The sequence below is a fragment of the Heterodontus francisci genome, chromosome 5 (genome assembly GCF_036365525.1).
Source record: "Heterodontus francisci isolate sHetFra1 chromosome 5, sHetFra1.hap1, whole genome shotgun sequence".
NCBI classification, from domain to species: domain Eukaryota; kingdom Metazoa; phylum Chordata; class Chondrichthyes; order Heterodontiformes; family Heterodontidae; genus Heterodontus; species Heterodontus francisci.
In genome coordinates, this window is record NC_090375.1 from 18,308,758 (window position 1) to 18,328,412 (window position 19,655).

General features: G+C 41.3%; 1 protein-coding gene across 10 annotated transcripts in view; it reads left to right on the forward strand.

Moving 5' to 3' along the window:
- LOC137369760 (intermembrane lipid transfer protein VPS13B-like) overlaps positions 1–19,655 on the forward strand; it is a 1,379,747-nt gene that overhangs the window by 686,734 nt on the left and 673,358 nt on the right. The window lies entirely within an intron of this gene.

Genomic DNA, 19,655 nt, shown 5'->3' on the forward strand with positions numbered 1-19,655 from the left:
AATAAATCTTCTATGTACCTGAAATGAGAAAAATAAATAGTTCACATTTGTTCTTTTTTGAAAACAAAAAATGATTTGAGGATCGATGCAAGCAACATTAAAAGAAGTTTAAAGGGTAAGGCTATGCAGTCACCTTTATTCTAAGCATTCACTCATTTCATTTGCAATTTTTTTGTTTTTGTCGTCTTAACATTTGGTTCTTTGTAGAATATGGCCATGCAGCAGCTGTTGTCCGAAATGAAAAGATTGTCGTCTTGGTGTTTCCAAGGTTGGGCATGTAAGCATTCCATCTGCCTGCCTCACTTACTTGTGCTAGTGAGCAGATTTAAGTTTCTGCAGCTCAGTGGGGCTGTGTTTTAGTGCATCAACAATGACCATATCTACGGGTGTGAGTGAGGTGTCTTTGCTTAATGTGCTCCCCTCGAGATAACAATCTCCCTAATAAGGGCACAATTCATAAGTCCAGTTTCTGACTAAAGCTTCAGTTGCATTTACATTTGGGAGATTATTAAATCATATCAAAAATAAATGTAATTGAACTAGGTATTTCTTTATATGAAATAGAAACGTCATTTTGTGCACTTCTGGCAGAATGTAAAGTCGTCCATTGTTGAAGTTTTGTGGTTTCCGCAGTAAGTAAAGACTGATTTCATTCAATATACCAACTTACTGTATACTAAAATGTAACTTCAAAGGGAAATTCTGCTACAGTGTGGCAGTTTTCAAGTATATAAAATACTACTGTGGGTGTAAGGGTTATCTCTTTCAAGCGAGTGGTAAAATGAACTGTTTATGTTATGAATATATATATACAGATGTCTAGTGGTGGACATTGTTTAAACAAAGAAAATGAATGAGCAGAAAACAGTAAACCTAGGTACTGACTTGCTCTTTGAGGTAGTGATGCATTACTAGCCACTTCCTACAGTAAATGATAACCTGCAAGAATGGATTGCTTATGAGAGTTGGGAGTGGACTTTGTATCCAAATAGAGGGGAATCAAAGTAAGGATGAACTGGCTTTTGTTTAGCTCTACCATCATCTTAATCATGGCATGAATCAGGATTCGGTAATATCAGCACTGATAGAAACAGGAACACTGTGCTCTCTGCTAAGTGCTTTCTGGAGAATCCAAAGCTACTGAATGTAAACCACTTGCTAAAGGTGGGACAAAATTGCTATCTTTTAATTTCCTCAGCAATTTAGACATGGAGCAATTTATTCTCAGTACAGTAGGAACCCTCATCCTTCTTCCTTTGGGTATTCTAACCGGAGGGATTGATTTCATGGAGCTTTCCCCACACTGTGTGTGGCATTTCTGGAAAGTTATGATGATTTTTATGAGACTGTGGACCAGATAGCATCTAAAACATTAATGCAACATTCACGGGGTAAGACAATAAAATTTAGAAAAGATTTTACAAAGCATGCAGCACCAGATTTGTGTGGTAAAATCATATTAACAAGTGGTGGCTAGACATGGTATATAATGCACTTTAAATTACAATAATTCACAGCTCAAACAAAAATGGGGCTTTGCAGGCCTATAATGGGGTTCACTTTTTGCTGAAGGCATCAGGGAGAGCCCATGATGATTTGTGATGGACGCCCCTCTCCCTAATCTTAAATTACTGATTAAATACAGGAAGAAGCTTGGCCTGCAACACATTTGGCTGGGGAATGTCAAATTGGACAAGGCAGCAGCAGTAAAAGAGAAGGCTGTGGTGGCAGGAAAAGTGGATTGTATGTTCACAGTGGGACAGCAGAGAAAAGTGGCAGCCCTGCTTCCTTTGATGGTGTAGAGTTGAAGATGCTGCTGCAGAAGGAGCACGACGGGTGAATAACACTATTTAGGGCTGAAGGCTTTCAGTTAAAAACGCAGGTGAAGGTTACACACAGGGAGGCAACCAGTTGAGGCAGTGAGGCTCCCAGGCCCCTCCTCCCTAGCTACGAATGACAGAGAACTGTGCTAATACCAGAAATAAAGTCAATGCACTTCCAGCTTTTGCTCGTGGATCCCATCAAGCATGATTAATTCTAAATCTTTAATAAGCCTCCTTGAGCATACTAGTCCATGAAACTTCTGTGCACCTGCTTTTCATGAATGAGGCTAACAGCTTTGTTGGAAGACATGAAATTCAGCGTGAGTGCCTTGTTAATTGAATTTACTTATGAAATGAAGTTGTGATTGCTGGTAGTGCAATCTCATTTTTTTAATCCCAAATTGCTGGTCAGAAAATTGGGTTCATGGTCTGGCATCTGACTTTCAGACCTATGCTCTGTGGAATAAAGGCTCCATGCCACTGCTGGAGCCTTCAAGCATTTACCCTTAAATGTTTGAAGTTCTCAAATTCCAGAGAAGCACACTTTGTGTTTTCCCTATTATTTATGTATTGCTGTGTTGCTCAGAGATATTTTTAAAGTGCTATGAAAAATTTTATCAACCTGTTTCTGGGATTATCAGCAAAATAGCATTTGTAACTGGGAACTGATTATGCTTTACATCATCTATTGCACGTGTCATGCAGGCCACCCATCTGCCAAGAATTAGGCACATGAATTTTGTCATGAACATTGATTTTAAACTGTTGCTGGAGCGAGGAAATGACTTGTTAAACAGATTGGCCGTGGCTGGAAAAGACATTTGCATATTAACAGCCAATGCTTGGAAGGACAAAGAACCATTCCCTGACACTTTCAACCCACAATGGACCTTGATCACCACGTATTGTGTGTAAGAGGAGCATTCCAGAGCCTGCTAAGGTGATACGATCCAGGACTGGTTAGACTAGCTGGTCACATGACTAACTGGCTGTTCCAGGGTCTTTTGAACTAGCCACAGAGAGTTTGAATTCAGAAAGTCTGTTTGCTCCTGGACTGAGAAGATCTCTCCTGTCTGCTCCCATCTCTTTCTCACAAGCCTCTGAATCCACTGAAGACACATGAACCCCAAGAGAGAAAAGTCTCCTACAGTGAACAAGGTTTAAGAAGAATACTGAGCCCCAACGAAAAGCAAGATCTACCTACAATCATGGACTCTGCAGTGAGCTCGAAGAACCATAACAAAAACTCTTCAGATATTGCCTCAAACATTTGCACTTTATTTTTATTCTGTTCTTTTCTGTCTCTATTTGCATGTGTGTATCGTGTATGCATGCTAGTGTGGGCACGTCGTGTATCTGTAGGCATCAATCGAATTAGAGTTTAAGTTCAAGTTTAATAATAAATAAAATTCAATTTTTCTTCTTTAAACCTAAGAAAACCTGTTTGTGCTGGTTTCTTTGCCTTATAACTGAAAAGTGGTGAACAAGGATTCACCAAGGGGGAGCTAAAAAGACAGTGTATTTAAAAATAAAACCCTGTTACGGTGAGACCAGGTGAAGGCTGAGAGGGACCTCTCGACACTTTTCTCACCTGGTCGTAACACACAACATGTACCTTAAAATCGAATGCCATGTCATTGAAGTAAATATTTCAAGCTTGAATGGCAATAACCGTGAATCCAAGTTAATTGAAGTGGATGAATTGAGAAGTAAATTCTGGTAAACATTGAGGTTTGAATGCAGGCACAGAAAACTAACAAAATCTGATAGCCCATAAAAAGCTGACAACCTCAAAATAGCCTTAAATATAGGCCTAAAGCATGTAAAAGCAAGTTAGAAATGTCTCTAGATTTTGTTACTAAATGTCAGACGATAAATGACACCTTAACCAAAAGGTTTAATAATGCCAGGTTTAACATAAATTATTGAATAAGACATATAACATATATGACAAGATTAATACAAAGAGTATTGATGCAAAGAACATTTAGTCAAGTTAAGAGCACAAGAAGATCACACAATATCTGAACAGATATTGGAACAGATAAACAAGTTTTTTTCAGGATGTTAGCTCTATATAAATTAGTTTATACAATTAAACAGTAGTCAATAATAAATTTACATTTTCAATTGTTTTGGGAGGGTCCAACAAAGGGTGCGAGATCATTTTCCCTTATTGATCTTTTTTTTTTCACCTCTCCTGTGGGTAGAGAATTTCTTAGTTTGTGACGCATAAAGCCATCACCATTGTTTAGGATTGGCTGGATGGACCAGCTGGTCTTTTTCTGTCTAGGATTTCTCATATGTTCATATGTTCCTGATTTGCCTTATTTCTCAAACGGGGTGTCAATTAAGTCAGCACAACACCCCGATATTCTCAATCTTCCCATTGCCAAACTATTGGTAAAGGACTTTCTTTGGCCCAATCAGCGGATGACAACCCCAATGTTCTCTCGTTGCTTCAATTTGCAAGCCCCTGGATTACAGTGCGAGTCCCAGTTAATTTCCTCAGCCTGATTTATTCTTTTTCTTAGTTCTAAGTAGAACAATCTTGTTATATTGTTATCTCCAGCCTTGTTTATGCCCCTGCTTTGGTTTCAGCTCTTTCTCTGCTTTGCTTTCCACTTTTCTGTGTCTCTGGTTTGCTCTGTACCTCTCGGTCTAAATCACCATAGCTGCCTTTATGTTTTTCCTCTACCATTTTTTTTCCGTCTTTGATTATAGCTCTGATTTTAACTGTGGGAACCAAGTGTGTCAATGTGGGGACGAAGCAAGCGACAGGGCTTCTTCCCACTTGAACGTCCAGGCCCCGTATTAAATTTAGAAGCACTGACTTCTGGTGGTAATGAGGTAGACAGGATTCTGTGCAGCTGGAGGCCCCGCCACCAGGTCATTTGGGGGAAGTGTGGTTGGGGGAATATATGGCATGGTGCTGGGAGTGTCCAAGATTTCCTTGTGGAGCTTGGAGGGGCACTCCTGCTCCTGAATTTAGTCATCTAACACTGATAAGTAAGCTGCAGTGTTGCACTCTCATGAGGTATAATGTGTTCCAGACAATCTGAGTCCCAATAACTGTACGAAAAATGCTCTCCTGTACCAACAATACAGGCACAGGAATCTTGTTTGTCTTTTCAGTTTTCTGTTTTACTTCAGAAATTTCAGAAATTAATTTGACAGTTCTGAAATCTAACACCACTGTTTGATGGGTAGGTTATGTCAAATTAATTTCTGAACTCTCAGAAGCAAAACAGAAGATCTTTTTCTTCCTTTCCCTTGGCATAATGCATGATCTGAAAGCTTAACAAACTAATTGTCCAAAGAGTCAGCAGTTTCCCCATAACCTTCCAACAATTAACAGGCTAATGGCAGAGTAAAATAACAAAACAAAATAAAACACTTAAAACATTACAACAACAACAAAGGGCAGAATGGCCTACTCCTGCTCCTATTTTTTTCTATGTTTTTTATTATACATTGGATTTCTATAAACTGGACTTTTTTGGGGGGTTACTATGTGGAACCACTGCCATAATATGTTTTTCATAAACACAATAATGCAAGATTAACAATTGATTTTACTGAATAAATGCAGGTAAAATTACCCATGGTCAAGAAGAATAACAACAACTTCCATTTATGTAGCACTTTTGATGTAGCAAAACATTCCAAGGTACTTCAGAGTGTGATTATCAAACAAAATTTGACACAGCACTACATAACGTATTAGGACAGGTGACCAAAAGCTTGGTCAAAAAAGGTAAGTGCCAAGGAACATATTAAAGAAGGAGAGAGTGGGAAAGAAGTGGAGAGGTTTAGGGAGAGAATTCCAGAGCTTAGGGCCTTGACAGTTGAAAGCACGGCTGCCTATAGTGGAGCGATGAAAATCAGGGATGCACAAGAGTCCAGCATTGGAACAGCACTAAAATCTCGGAGGGTTGTAGCGCTGGAGGATGTTACAGAGTTAAGGAGAGGCAAGTTGTCAATCGGGCATGAAATTCTTGGGGAGACCTTGGAAGCATGGTGGAGTGGAACTTCTGTGCACTCAGTGCTTATGTCCCTGACCTATCCGAAATCTGAAGGTCCTGGTAAGTTAAGTGCCAAGGGCAAATGCCCAAAGTGCCTCCAATGTAAACAGGGCAAGAATTTCACTGTGACAACATGCTGTAACAGGGATCTAGGAAAATGAAAAAAAAATCCTCTGTATATTTTACTGGGTTTAGAAATGCTGGAACAATTAACACTGCTCAGCAGTCACGAAAATCTTTCCAGCCATCCCCACCCCCACCTGCCACTTCCCCATCGTCCTAGAATGCTGAATTCCAAACTTGTAGGTGTCTGACGTCCATGTTGTTGAGGGTGAAAATCAGAAAAAAAATCATAATATGCAGTTTCTTCACTTCGAATCATGGAGTCATTTACGATACAGGCGGAGGCCATTCGGCCCATCAAGTTCATGCTCTCCACGAAGATATATAGTCAGTCCTGCTTGCAACGTTATTGGACGTTGGGCTTATTATGGGCCTGTCTTTTGATAGCACCAAGATTTGTTACAGAGCAGAAAAGGGTCAGGACCCCAATAGTTCAATAGCTAACTATCTTTGATTTTGTTTTGAATATCTCCCAGCATTTAGTACCCTCCTCCGCTCCAAGCTGGCAGTCCACTGTGACATTACTCTCCCCCACAAGGATCCCCAATTTCGGTATCATTATGATTTTCATATTGCTAATTCTATTACTCTCCAGGATAATTTTTCAAGAGGATGACTCTCTTTCTGTAGCATCTAGGTAACATATTACGATTGTACTGTCAAGCTTCCACTTAACATTTACTGCTAACTAATTTGTCCTTTTACAGAGATGTACTTCACCTTCAGTAGAAATAAAAACAACTGTTTGTTTCAGCATTCATTTTTTTTTTACCATGTCCCACTGTTTTTTTTCATGTTAGTGCTTATGGCCAGGGCTGTTAATTTTTCTGTCAATTAACACCTTCTCTGCACTAACACTTTGTCTTTCAGCACACCATTAACACACCCTTTTCCTTTGCTCTATGATCTTCTTGTCAGTTCTCTGTGACCCTCTGTCCTAGCAACACCTTCCCTTTTGTTATCTCTTGCCCCACCCCCGCTTTATTTGCGTAAAACCTATTACATTTCTAACCTTTGTCAGTTCTGATGAAAGGTCACTGACCTGAAACATAAACTCTGCTTCTCTGTCCACAGATGCTGCCAGACCAGCTGAGTATTTCCAGCATTTTTTTGTTTTTATTTCTGCTTGATCTCCTGTAGTGTTGCTGATGGGTTGTCTGGACTTTGAACAAACAAAGAACAGTACAGCACAGGAACAGGCCATTCGGCCCTCCAAGCCTGCGCCGATCTTGATGCCTGCCTAAACTAACACCTTCTGCACTTCCGGGGCCCATATCCCTCTATTCCCTTCCTATTCATGTATTTGTCAAGATGTCTCTTAAACGTCGCTATCGTATCTGCTTCCACCACCTCCCCGGCAGCAAGTTCCAGGCACTCGCCACCCTCTGTGTAAAAGACTTGCCTCGCAAATCCCCTCTAAACTTTGCCCCTTGCACCTTCAACCTATGTCCCCTAGTAACTAACTCTTCCACCCTGGGAAAAAACTTCTGACTATCCATGGTGCATGCTTGTAAAGTTTAAGTACTAAGATGGTGCTATATTTAAGTTGTTTTGCCTCTTTAAGGCCACTGCTCAAGTACTCTCATCTGGAAAAATAATCTAAATCTTGAGGATAATTGACAGCTACATGCAAATTCCAGACTCATGCCCTTGGGGAGAGACAAGTTATCAAGGTCAGAAAGAACAGTGGAAAGTTAATTATTTTCTTTATTGTATTTGCAGCAGTTTTAATGATGCTGGAATACTTCAAAAATTGTTCAAAAAAATTCTTCCAGCATATTTACGATGGCTTTGTCCACATTAAATTGAATAATACACTGATTTATTAGGACTGAAGTGTTATTCTGACTAATGCATACGATGTATTCTACAATGCTGGAAGTGTGTCTCTTTAAGACTGCAATATCTTGATGTTAATTCAACCTAGGCATAAGGTCACTCAGAGCTGAATTGCATGGTTGGGAACATTGAAATGTGGTTACCAGTTTTAGTCTACATCCAGTAGTTAAAATAGTTTTACTGTCTTGAATGAAAAAATAATACTTGAATTGACGAGTGCATTGGTACTATGTTTATTGAATTATTTTTATTAATTAGATCACCTGTGGTGCTGCCTAGGAGTGAGAGGGCATGCTGTTTTACAGCAGCAGTGGAGTCTGAATACATCCAATTGAGTTTTCATGGTGCTAAGGGGTTTTTCTGGACATTTTGAGACTGAATTTTACGATCTGGTTCATTGTTCTACGAAAGCTGTGAGCTAGCAGCCTGGTAGATACATGTTGCTCTGCATGTATATTATGTTTTATATTTAACTTTCTTTTCAAAGCCCAGTATACTCAGCAAGATTTGTGGTAACGCACTCTGAGTTTGGAGATAGTTACCTGACACTTTGGTCACTGGGAATATGGGAATCATTTCACAACACTGGGGGAAAGGAATTAGGCATGGAGTCGTGGAATTTGTGGAAGTTGGAGGGGAGATGTTAATAGTTTTCATATGAACATTTTTGTTCAAAATTAATTTGCCCTTCTTGACTGTAGTACAGCTGGCTAAATATATTGATACATAGCTGCATAATTAAATATTTCTGTTATTGAATTCAAGGTGCAAAGCACATCTGCTCTCTCTCAAACTCGCTGTCTGACACAGCCTCTATCTGAAGTGAAAAGACTTATTAGTTTTCATGTCGAACTCCTCTCTGAAAAATACTTTTGAATTTGAATGCCAGTTAATTTTTAAGTGAATTGGAAAAAAACAAAGTTTTTTTCTGTCAACAGTTTTTGAATTCTGTGTACAAACACAATGAAGCACAAGTACTTTAATCAGTAATGGGTCAAAATCCTGGAACTCCCTTCCTAACAACTGCAGCGATTCAAGAAGGCAGCTTACCACCACCTTCTCAAGGGCAATTAGTGATGGGCAATAAATGCCCACATTCCATGAATGAATAAAAAAATGTGACTATCTCTTTGTCTCTCAGAGTTTTTATGTGAAACTTTTATTGGAGAGAAGGGTTTTAAAAATTGGTCTCCAATATCAGGACAGACAATTTGATAAACCTGTTACAGATTGAGAAAAGGGATGCTCTGGTCTCTTTAAGAGAATCCGTTATGCAGGCTGATATATTTTCCACACAGCTCAAACACAGGAGTATAATATTCTGCAAATTGTGGCCGGAGTATATATTGACACCACAGTGTCAGCCAATGAGATGAATTCTCAATCAGTGCATTTTTTCAGGAAACAACAAAGCAAACAAGGTCTATTTACAGAGTTTATTTGAATTGTGTCTGTACCAACAAACAGAACTCGTGTGTAAAATCAATCCCAGCTACTCCAAACAACAGTGGTCCCCAGGCACAATTGACAGGGAAATTATCTAATAATCTCCATTCTGCCCAAGAGTAGTGGTGTCACTATATGCAGAAAATGGTGGCTACAAGCATAGCTGCCTTTAGACTCAAAGCGTGTGACTTCTGGAAAGAAGAGCAAGTCCAGTCTTATGCTTCAAACAGATGGAGACCTCGATGTAAGATGTGGTTGAGACATCAAAGCAATTCTGTACCTAACTTTCATCATTTTATTATGACATTTGCTACTTTACGAAGTGCTTCACGAGTTGAGAAACATTGGCCCGGATTTTGCACTCAATGCTGACCTGCCAACTTTAAGGGCATTTAAGTGGTCATTGGATAGACATATGGATGAAAATGGAATAGTGTAGGTCAGATGGTTTCACAGGTCGGCGCAACATCGAGGGCCGAAGGGCCTGTACTGCGCTGTAATGTTCTAATTCTAAAAAAAAACTGCCCACAAAGATCTTGAGATTTGTGGCATGGATTTCCCTTTCCCGTTAGTTTCATTTTGCCGCCAAGTCTGGGGGTTCTCTGGTGTCATCAAGCAGGCAAAATAGCCAATCACATTGAAGAATTCTCAGACAGCAAACCAGGAAGTAAAATGTACTGATTATCATTCATTTTTTCTAAATTTTACAGTGAGAGAAATAAAGATTGAAGCACGCACATGAGAATGAGGTAGAAGCTGAAATATCATCATCAAACTTTAATTTTTTATAATATTAACCAATGGAATTTTTATCATAATGTAGACATTTAACATTTCACAAATGTAAAATTAGTTTTTCAGGACCATTTGCACTTAATTCAACAAGGTGCAAGTTTTTCAGGTTTTTATTAATAGCGATATTACAGTGTAAAAGGGGAAATCCATGTCAGTCTAGCTGATTTCTAAAGGTTTCCGTCTGTGGGGACTTCAACAGAGTGTGCTGTGGAGGAGCAAAGAATCACTGACAGCAGCTTCTGCATCTCTCCGTTTTAACAGTGTGTCATGCTCGGCCCCCACCTGCCAAGAATGAGGCACATCAATTTTGTCATGAACGTTGATTTTTAACTGTTGTTGGAGTGAGGAAATGACTTGTTAAACAGATCAGCCTTGGCTGGGAAAATTTTTTACGTACTAACAGACAACAAAGGTGAGGAAGCGCATTCCAGGGCCTGCTAAGGAGGTTACAGTCCACAAGGGCCAGGACTGGTTAGACCTGCTGGTCACATGACTAACTGGCTGTTCCAGGGTTTTCTTTTGAACTGGCCACAGAGAGTTTGAACTCAAAGACTGTTTGCTCCTGGACTGCGAAGATCTCCCCTGTCTGCTCCCATCTCTTTCTCACAAGCCTCTGCATCCACTGAAGACTCATGAACCCCAAGAGAGAAAAGTCTCCTACAGTGAACAAGGGGGTTTAAGAAGAATACTGGGCCCGAACAAAAAGCAAGATTTACCTACAATCAAGGACTTTACAGTGAGCTCGAAGATCCGTAACAACAAAACCGTCTTCAGAGATTGCCTCAAACATTTCCACTTTATTTTTCTTCTTCTCTTTCCTGTCTCTATTTGCATGTGTGTATTGCGTATGCATGCTGGCGTGCACGTGTCGCGCATCCGTAGGCGTTAACTGAATTAGAGTTTAAGTTCAAGTTTAATAAATTTCAACTTTTCTTCTTTAAACCTAAGAAAACCTGTTTGTGCTGGTTTCTTTGCCTTATAATTGGAAAGTGGTGAACAAGGATTCACACCAAGGGGGGAGCTAAAAACAAGGTGTGTTTAAAATTAAACCCTGTTACGTTAAGACCAGGTGAAGGCTGAGAGGGACCCCTAGACACCTTTCTCACTTGGTCATATCAAGTGCACGTGCGGATTCTTGAAGTTGCGAAAATAAAAGCAAAATAGTGAGGATGCCAGGAATCTGAAATAAAAACTGAGAATGCTGGAAATGCTTGGCAGGCCAGGTCATCGACCTGAAGCATCAACTCTGTTTCTCTCTCTATGGATGCTGCCTGACCTGCCGAGTATTTCCGGCATTTTCTGTTTTTACTCCAGAAGTTGCTGCCAGTTTCACAGTTGTAATGCTGGTAAATGCTGACTATTTCACCATCATTAAAACTGCAAATTCCACACCCTTATTTTGAGCCTGTAGTCAACTTTCTGAGGGGTAAGTAATATGACCCATTAAACTATTTTCAAGTAGTCATTTGAATGATTTAATTTGGTTCATTTTTTTGTTTGTCACTTCGCTATGAAGTTTTACTTTCCTTAAATTACAAATGTTAAATTTAAGCAGTCAGTTGATGCCAAATGTGGCACCTAAAGAGTGTTGGGCAGAAACTATGGTTACGATACTGTTTTTATTATGTTAGTAGCTGATCTCCCATGGCACTGGTCATGGTAAAATAAATGGTGAGATTGTTTTTTAATGAGAATTATACCACATAAAGCAAATTTTTTTGGCTGAAACACAGAGGCATGTTTCTCTAATGCTACAAGTTGTCATTACATTACCTTCTTGAAGTTGGTGCTTATGCTGAATTACTGGCTTTCATTTGTTGCTAAAGCCAGAGTTTAATTGTTCAGTTAGTGAGCTTCGCAGACTGAAGTGTATTCTCATCAGTTTCAGCTTGTAGCTCAGAATTCAATTTTCGATTGCTAAGATAAAACACATCTTTCCCAAACATTGGCTGGAATTTTACGCCACACCAACGAGCCTAATGGGGTTCCTGATTGAGGGCCGCCCCCACTTCCCCAACCACTCCCAGGACCCAAGACGCCCCCCCCCCCCCTCCCTTCCCCCTCAAATGACCATCCTTGCCTCGACGGGGCCTGACCGATTACCCCTGGCGAGGCAACCCAAACTTACCTTGCTCCATGTCCTCGGCTGGACTGCAGTCCCAGCAGTGGCCCCCACTTCTGGTGGCGCTGCTGGGACGACGAGCAGCCAGCCCGCTGATTGGTTGGCAGCTCAATGAGGTGGGACTTCCTCCCTCAAGCGGGTGGAAGTCCTGCCTCAGAACAATTAAAGCCTGGGGACTCGTAAAATGCGGGACGGATCCCCAGGCTAGGCGGAAGCGGGTTCGCCACCGACTTTTATTTCGGTGGCCAGCTCCCATCCGCCCAATGTAAAATCCAGCCCATAAGGTCGGAAGTGGGGATGTTTGCTGATGATTGTACTCTGTTCAGTACCATTTGCAACTCCTCAGATATTGAAGCAGTCTGTGTCCATATGCAGCGAGACCTGGACAAAATTCAGGCTTGGGCTGATAAGTGGCAAGTAACATTCGCACCACACAAGTGCCAGGCATGACCATCTTCAACAAGAGAGACTCTAACCATCTCCCCTTCACATTCAACAGCATAACCATGACTGAATCCCCCACGATCAACATCTTGGGGTTTACCAATGACCAGAACCTGAACTGGAGCAGCCACATAAATACTGCAGCTACAAGAGCAGGTCAGAGGCTGGTAGTGCTGCGGCGAGTAACCCACCTCCTGACTCCCCAAAGTCTGTCCATCATCTACAAGACAGAAGTCAGGAGCGTGATGGACTACTCTCCACTTGCCTGGATGAGTGCGGCTCCAGCAACACTCAGGAAGCTCAACACTATCCAGGCCAAAGCAGCCTGCTTGATCGACACCCCATTTACCACCTTAAACATTCACTCCCTTCGCCACTGATACGCAGTGGCAGCAGTGTGTACCATCTACAAGATGCACTGCAGCAACTCGCCATAGCTCCTTAGTCAACACCTTCCAAACCTGCAACCTCTACAGCCTAGAAGGACAAGGGCAGCAGCCTCGTCAGAACACCGCCAAGTTCCCCTCAAAGTCTTACACCATCCTGACTTAGAACTATATCGACGTTCCTTCACTGTCACTGGATCAAATCCTGGAACTCCCTTCCTAACAGTACTGTGGGCATACCCGCACAAACATTTCAAGAAGGCAGCTCACCACCACTTTCTCAACGGCAATTAGGGATGGGCAACATTTGCCAGCGATGCTGACATCCCATAAAATAATTTTTACAAAGCATGAATTTCTTGATTGCCTTTGTGCCTCGCCTAAGTTTACTGTTCAAGACTTCAACCAATCTCAAAAACTTGGGTTTCAACGTTATTTTTTTATGTCAGAAATGTTGCATGGAGCTTCCAACCATGTCTCTGCATTTGCAGAATTTTCCAGTCTGCAGTCTTTGCATCAACGGGCATTGAAGGGTAGAAGGGGTTGTCCTCTTGTCCTTTTATGATTTGAGAGTTTATTTTTCTTCCCTCAAAATGATTTGAAACAAACTGAAAATTGATTATTCAAAAGATTTATTTCAGGCAGGTGTCATTTAAAATATCGAAAACTGTTTTGTTGTGAAATGCTCAATTAGATAAGAACTTTGATTAATGTACCTGATTAATGATGAGCAGCAGCTGTGGTCTCTTTATTTTCCTTTCTAACTGCTAACAAAGATTGTTTAAGTGTGAGTTTCTTCTCTCCATTGAAAGGTTGAAAATTACACTGAAAAAACTCTCAATCTTTTTGTAGTTGAGATTCCATTTTCTTCAGAACTAGGAAATTACACTAACAATTAACTTTTGAATATTCTATTTGGTAATTTTTGGTCTCTTTATGCAAATTTGTGTTTATTAAAGTTTTAAGTTGACGCGTTCATTAAGTGCACTAAAAGTATAACCCTTCCACTTCATGTGATTGGATGACATATTTGAAAATTGCACATCCATAGCCTCTGATTTCCTGTCCATTAATTTTAATAAGCAGAAAATGATCCTTAAATTCTTTAAGCAGGGGCTTAAAGACCGGAATTGGCTAATGGGTATCAGGCCGCAAATGTCTATGTACAGATCGGAGGAGCAGGCTGACTGGTGGGAGCATGGTAGGAGAGATTGGGCATCATGGTTGGAAAGGGGCCAAGAGCCATTCGGATCTCATTCTCCTAAGCCCCTGTACTCCGCAAAACTGCTAGACCCCAATAATGTTATGTCGTGGCGATCCCCAGAACCTCCTGACTCTAGTCCCTCCAGCAGTCTAGAACATCTTCCCCAGCCCAACTGAGCTCCAGGATCCACTCCAGTATCATTACCCTTCTCCAAATTCTGGGTTAGTGTTTACAAACTCCAACCTACTTTCTCATTACTTCTTTCTCCTGAAACTGCTCCCAATCCTTTCGGACCCTTGGATCTTGGGTTTAACACCCTAAATGAAGTGGAGTATTTCTTCATAAAAACCATCGGCTCTCAGACCAGACAGATTGGCTGCAGAGGGTTTCACAACCATGGAGATATTACATAGTATTTACAGCACAGAAGGCGGACATTCGGCCCACCAGGTCCATGCTGGTTTTTATGCTCCATACAAGCCTCCTTCACTCTTCTTCAACTAACCGGAGTTAGATCTTCATCTAATTCCTCATTCTACCATTGACGATGAGATCCAACTCGGATCTGCGCCAGCTCGGCCTTCTACAAACTACAGCAGCTAGGTTTTGACAACAAAGACGGGCGGCACAGTGGCGCAGTGGTTAGCACCGCAGCCTCACAGCTCCAGGGACCTGGGTTCGATTCTGGGTACTGCCTGTGCGGAGTTTGCAAGTTCTCCCTGTGTCTGCGTGGGTTTTCTCCGGGTGCTCCGGTTTCCTCCCACATGCCAAAGACTTGCAGGTTGATAGGTTAATTGGCCATTATAAATTGCCCCCAGTATAGGTAGGTGGTAGGGAAAATATATGGGGACAGGTGGGGATGTGGTAGGAATGTGGGATTAGTGTAGGATTAGTATAAATGGGTGGTTGATGGTCGGCACAGACTCGCTGGGCCGAAGGACCTGTTTCAGTGCTGTATCTCTAAAACTAAAACTAAAACCTCCACAGGTCAACAAAAGTCATAGTGTACAGAGCAGTTGCTGTTACCACACTCTTGTACTGCAGTGAGACTTGGACTGTGTATCAGATACATAAGAGTGCTAGAGAAATTCCATCAGCATTGCTTCCGCCGCATCCTCCGGATTCAATGGGAGGATCGTCGAACAAATACTGGTGTCGTTCGTGAAGCCAGCTCCACAGGCATTCAGGCAAAACTCCTGCAAAATCAACTTTGATGGACTGGATGCCCACAAATTGTCTCCCCCGCCAGGTCTTGTTTCCTCAACTCTTAAATGGCCAGCGTTCCAGGAGACGATAAAGAAAACGCTTCAAAGACACAATGAATCTCTCTTGGAAGCACGGCAGCATTGACAATGATGACTGGGAGGAGCCTGCTGCCAATCGTTCAAAATGGCAACAACCTGTCCATCAAGCTGCCCTTGATATCAAGGTAGCATTTGACTGAATATTGCATCAAGGAGCCATAGCAAAACTGGGGTCATTGGGAATCGGGGAAAACGCTCCACTGGTTGGATTCATACCTAGCGCAAAGGAAGATGTTTGTGGTCGTTGGCGGTCAATCATCTCAGTCCAGGACATCACTGCAAGAGTTCCTCAATGTAGTGTCCTAGGCCCACCCATCTTCAGCTGCTTCATCAATGACCTTCCCTCCATCATAAAGTCAGAAGTGGGAATGCTTGCTGATGATTGCACAATGTTCAGCATCATTCGCGACTCCTCGGATACTGAAGCAGCCCATGTCCATATGCAGCAAGACCTGGACAACATCCAGGCTTGGGATGATAAGTGGCAAGTAACATTCGCACCTCACAAGTGCCAGATAATGACTACCTCCAACAAGAGAGAACCTAAGCATCTCCCCTTGATGTTCAATGGCATGACCATGACTAAATCCTCCACTATCAACATCCTGGGGTTACCATTGAGCAGAACCTGAGCTGGAGCAGCCACGTTAATGCTGTGGTTATGAGAGCAGGTCAGATGCTAGGAATTATGCAGCAGGTAAATCATCTCCTGTCTCCCCAATGCCCGGCCATGATCTACCAGGCACAAGTCAGGAGTGTAATGAAATACTCTCCATTTCCCTGGATGGGTGCAGCTCAGCAATATTCAAGAAGCTCGACACCATCCAGGACAAAGCAGCCTGCTTGATTGGTGCCCATCCACCACCTTCAACATCCATTCCCTTCACCACCAACACACAGTGGCAGCAGTGTGTACCATCTACAAGATGCACTACAAGCTCCTTAGACAGCACCTTCCAAACCTGCGACCTCTACCACCTATAAGGGTAAGGGCAGCAGATTCATGGGAACACCACCACCTACAAGTTCCCCTCCAAGCCACACACCATTCTAACTTGAAACTATATCGCAGTTCCTTCACTGTCGCTGGGTCAAAATCCTGAATTCCCTTCCTAATAGCACTGTTGGTGTACCTACACCACAAGGACTGAAACGGTTTAAGAAGGCAGCTCATCACCACCTTCTCAAGGGCAAATGGGGATGGGCAATAAATGCTGGCCTAGCCAGCGACATCCACATCCCCCGAACAAATTAAAAAAACCATCAACCTATCCCTCTATTCCTTGTTTTCTCATGTGTTTATCTTGCTTCTCCTTAAATGCATCTGTGCCAGTTGCCTCAACTACTTCTTCTGGTAGTGAGTTCCAAATTCTAAATTCTGTGGGTAAAGGAGTTTGTCCTGAACTTCCTATTGGATTTATTATTGACAACCTTATATTTATGGAGCTTAATTTATGGCATCCCGAACAAGTGCAAACATCTACCCTGTAAAGTCCTTCCAAAATTTTTCATAATCTCTTGAAAAGTCACAGACCTGAAACATTAACACTATTTCTCTCTCCACAGATGCTGCTAGACCTGCTGAGTATTTCCAGCACTTCGTTTTTATTTAAGATGTTTATGAGTCTTGTTATTGTCTACCCAGATATTAGGCAGGTTAAGGCACACCCTGGACTGTAGGGACTGTGACATCCCCTAACTGGAATTGCTGATGGTGTTGAACCAAAGTGTATATTTAGCAGAAATTCTGAAAAGGCTTAATGCCCATACCTTCTGCAACTGTCTCCCTAAATACCACCTCCTTGCTATCCTTCCCTGTAAAGAGTTACCACCCCCCCCCCCCCAACCCCCCCATCTCCACAACCACCTATCCTCAACTGTGCTCTCTCTGTCCATCAACTTGGTTCCTCCTCAATATATATCCTTTTCTTCAACCTGTATATCATGTTCAAACATCTTTCTATACCCGACAAGTGTAAAACAAAGTCCAGGGATATTCCATTGCAATAGCATGTGTGAAGCAATTAACAATTGCAATTTTAATTACCCAAAATGGGTTGTATTCTCAGTTATTTTATCCAGATGCACGATGACTGGGAATGATACTTTTGAATTAAGCTGTGTAAAAATGTATGTTGTTGATCTAAAAACATGACAGGACCAATACAACAAAAAATTGCCTTAATTTTTCTGTGGGAGCTAAAGCTGATGGAGAAATTGCAATTTCATTGATTGGACTGGTGTTTTATCCTACATTAGCCAAATTATTGGCATTTTGATCACGGTTACATTTCAGTGAGGTAATATTGAAGTAATGGCACTCCCCATCTCCCTAGTCGTAGAATATTAGACTTGTCAAGAGTCATTTGTGTGGTTGCATTTGAAAACGCTTCCATATGTCTGTTGGTTTCTGCATTTCAGCTGTGAGTTTACAAATGATGGCTGATAGGCTCCATTATGTCCTTGTACGATTGTGTTTGTCAAAAAGTATGACAATCGTAACGCCAATGAGGTACTGATATTAATCTACCAATTACCAAGATTTAGAAACCTTAAAATGAAAACTCTGTTTTCAGCAGGATACTGTGATTGACTTTCACGAGATACTAAGTTATATTGTTGGCACTCCTGGTGAAATAAAAGATAGTAACAAGACTTCCATGAAACCAGAAAACAAAGACTGCTTAAAATTAACCTGGTTGAAAATGTTTTAAGCTTAATTCGTCCACTTATGTTTATTAGACAAGTAAAGCAAAATTATAATAGTGTTGAACAAAACAATTATCTTTTTTTTACTTGCTTAAATTGTTGCCCCAAACTTATCTGGCATCAATTCTCACCTTCATTTTTCACCCACTTGTTCACTGCTACTACACTGATTATTATTGAGTAGAAATGTTAACATATGATTTTTGGATAGATGGGATCAGTTTCTTTCGGAATGGCATTTTATAGTTTTCTAATATTTCTCTCAAAGGTATCTATCTGTAAGCATGTTTCTTGTGTTTTCCTCAACATCCACCCTTTGCATAATATCAGCAGTGCTCACAGAAGAATAATTATTCATAAAAATACAGGTATGGTTCCTGCAGACTGGAAAGTAGCAAATGTAACCCCACTTTTTAAGAAGGGAGCAAGAGAGAAAACGGAGAACTGCAGACCTGTTAGTTTGACGTCCGTAGTAGGGAAAATGTTAGAATCTATTGTAAAGGATGCGATAACTGGACACTTAGAAAATAATGATATGATTGGACAGAGTCAACATGGATCTGTGAAAGGGAAATCATGTTTGACAAACCTGTTGGAGTATTTTGAGGATGTTACTTGTAACATAGATAAAGGAGAACCAGTGAATGTGGTGTATTTGGATTTTCTCACACAGGAGGTGAGTAAACAAAATTAGAGCACATTGGATTGGGGGTAGTATATTGCAATGGATTGAGAATTGGTTAACAGACAGAAAACAGAGAGTAGGAACCTAAGAACATAACATAAGAAATAGGAGCAGGAGTAGGCCATTCAGCCCCTCAAGCCTAACCTGCCATTCAGTACAATCATGGCTGATCTGTCCGAGGCCTCAACTCCTCTTTCGGGCCTGCTTTGCAGAGCCCTCGACGCCCCGCGATTTCAAAAATCTATCTACCTCCTCCTTAAATACACTTCGTGATCTTGCCTCCAAAACTCTCTCAGGCAGAGAATTCCAGAGATTCACCACCCTCAGAGAAGAAATTCCTTCGCATCTCAGTTTTCAATGTGTGACCGTTTATTCTGTAAGTATGTCCCCTAGTTCGAGATTCCCCCACCAGTGGAATAAATGGGTCATTCTCAGGATTCTCAGGTACTAGTGGGGTACCACAAGGGTCAGTACTTGGGCCACAGCTGTTTACAATCTAAATAAATGATTTGGATATGGGGACCAATTGTAACATTTCCAAATTTGTGGATGGCACAAAATTAGGAGGGAATTTAAGTTGTGAGGATGATGCAAGGAAGCTTCAAGGAGATTTGGACAGGCTAAGTGAATGGCCAAGAACATGGCAGATGGAATATAATGTCAATAAGTGTGAAATGATCCACTTTGGTGGAAAAAAACAGAAAGGCATAGTATTTTTGAAATGATGAGAGGTTGGGAAGTGTTGATGTC